Source organism: Anneissia japonica, unplaced genomic scaffold (assembly GCF_011630105.1).
Source record: "Anneissia japonica isolate Jap-2015-1 unplaced genomic scaffold, ASM1163010v1 scaffold287921_len548085_cov176, whole genome shotgun sequence".
Taxonomy (NCBI): Eukaryota; Metazoa; Echinodermata; class Crinoidea; order Comatulida; family Comatulidae; genus Anneissia; species Anneissia japonica.
In genome coordinates, this window is record NW_022750794.1 from 307,912 (window position 1) to 310,689 (window position 2,778).

The window sequence follows — 2,778 nt, forward strand, 5'->3', positions numbered from 1 at the left end:
TAACGTAATTTCTAGCTTTCGTACGTGCTGCGCACGTAAAAATGCACGTGCGTAGTGGAAAATTTCAAAAAAATTTGAAATGCTCAAAATGTCCTAATACGTGCTCTAAGTTAGTCAAAAAGTGATTTTAAGCATTTTGAAATTTTGACGCACGCGCGTTAATAAGCGCACGTGTCAAATTAGGGTACTGTACATTCAACATTAACCCAAAGTTAATGCTCACTTAATACGATTTCAAAATGGCAATTGGTTAGGCTGATATGATCGATAATGTAAAAACGCAAAATTGCACGTAGATGACGTCACGCATGTCTGAGCGCGTTGAAAACCTTACCGTGACTATTCCAGGCGAAGACAAAATGATCGATGTAGCGACCGTGTGCGTAACTCGTGGCAATTTTGAGATATCGTGCGAACAGAAAAGGGGAGAAAGAAAGAAGAATAAAAAAAAGATGATGATGATGATCCTGACAATAACAATAGGTGATCCGCTAACGTTAGTGGATCACCAAAAAGATGATCCTGACAATACAAAGAGGTGATCCGCTAGTGTAGCGAAACACCAATTATTTCAAGTTTTACCTGCCCTCATAAAATTTTTGGAACCTCATAAAAGTCTAAAAAAGTCATTTTTGCATAGAAAATCAAAATAATGATGAATCTGAAAGATTTTTGTCAAAGCATTTATAGCAGAATATATTACAAAGATTAATTTTTGCTTCTTTTATAAAAAATAATTTTTATTATTTACCAATCTGTTCTGAACGTAACCCTATCCCATGAAAATATGAAATGTATAAAACAATACATGTAACATTCCAAATATTGAAGATAAAATTACAATAGGAACCACAGGCCATGTTGGGGTCTGGTTTTATGTGGCCTAAAATGTGTGCAGTAACATTGGTAGATATGGAAGCTAAAGTTCCATTATCATGATGCTAACTGGGCCTATTCTCAGAGGGCTTGCTTCTGCACCAAAACCAAATCTAGTACTGTAGGCCTAAATGTCATAGAGAAAAACATGTTGAGGAAAAAAATTATAATGTATTGTCATTATTCGTGAGTCACATTTTGGAATCATTGCAACTCCTTATTTGGAATAGACTGAATTCAAAGATGCGCCTTCACTGTGAGTGAGCCCTCACTCTACGCACTTCTCACATTAGTATTACCCTAGTAAAAATACTTATGGAAGATACCATACTGTTGCAGAAATATTAATATTCAGCGCATTTGTTTATTTAACATACCAGGTACCCATTTATTCTCCTAGATAAAGTGCTTTGTCAAAGGACACAAGCAAAATTTACAGCGACCGTTTCGAACCTCCGAATATAACGTTGAGCCCGATTCTCAACCACAATAAATATTGAATTTTAGAACCTTTTTTTTAGAATTTCTAATATTTATTAACATTTAGGATAATTATTATTGTTATTGATTATGATAGTAATTACAATACAAAAGCACTGATGTTGAAAGTAAATTTCATTATGATAAGATCCATTCTGTAAAAAATTGTGATGCTCGCTTAAATTACAAAATTACAATTACAAAACTTATAAATTAAGTTACAAAAGGATAAAAGGGAAAAAAAGTAATTTATTTACCGGCCTGATAGCTGTAGGATAAAAGCTTTTTGAAAATCCAAGTATAAATCCAATCAATTCAAATACTTAACTATTTTACATGATGTGATGATCATGATTTATTTTGGGGTTAAGTACAGAAAAATAACTATAAAAAGGAAATAGATTAATAACTATTTCTGACATCATGTATGAAATCACTGTGACTATCGCAGGCCTGTCAGTTGTTGATGATTGACAAATTGCACACTTATGAATGTTTCTTTGGCAGACGTTTTGTACTTCAAAGGAAGTTCATGAGTTCATCCCTGAGGCTGTCGCTGTTAACTTTCAAGATCTAATTAGCTATACAACAGATTCTTAGTATCTTGTGAGATTAAGTAAAAGTGGTCTGCCGCCCTCTAACAGCATAAGATTTCCTAAATTGTGATTTTGAAAGGTTTTGACAAAGAGAAACTTGGTACATCTGCATATAGCATATATAAGAAATTGATGGAATCGCATTGGTAGGCCTTGAAGAAAAATAGGGGTTACATTAGTAGGCCTTAAAAAAGGTATCAGATGGGCAGACATTTTAAGATATGGTAGGCCTACATATTTAAGGTACAGGGCCCCAGTTTATGTGAGCCACAAGGGGTGGATGCATGCGCTAAGATTGCGTGGTATCAGTGGTGGCGCCTGGACCTGCCTGACGGAGGGGCTAAAGGCCCCGACGGGGGGGCTAGTGGAGCGAATCGAGTCTCACTTGGCTGCCGGGGGGGGGGCGCCTTGGGCCCCCAGTGGGGATCCAGGGGGCAAAGCCACGGATATTTGATGAATTATGGCGAATTTTTATTACTTATTTGATAGGCATCGAGTTAATATGACTACATGTAGGCTATGCTTTCTAATGTTGAAATCAGCTTCCAAAACCAAAACATTTTGAATAAAGCAAGAAACAAAGAGTATGCAATGTAACCATCAAATTTATTTTTAAATCCTCATTCTTGAAAGTGAAATTCTATATTTTGGAAATTTTGCATGAAATCTGTCAACCACGCTGTCATGGTCGAGGTTTCTTCCGCTATCACGATGTATTCCAACCATCATGAGGCTATCTAAATGAGCATTTGTCATAACAAAATGCAAATTATTTTTAATTAGTCTCATTGATTATTATTATTATTGTTGTTGTTGTTGTTGTCGT

At 35.5% G+C, this 2,778-nt stretch overlaps 1 protein-coding gene across 3 annotated transcripts in view; it reads left to right on the forward strand.

Annotated features, from left to right (window-relative positions):
• LOC117121532 overlaps positions 1 to 2,778 on the forward strand; it is an 84,402-nt gene that overhangs the window by 34,953 nt on the left and 46,671 nt on the right. The window lies entirely within an intron of this gene.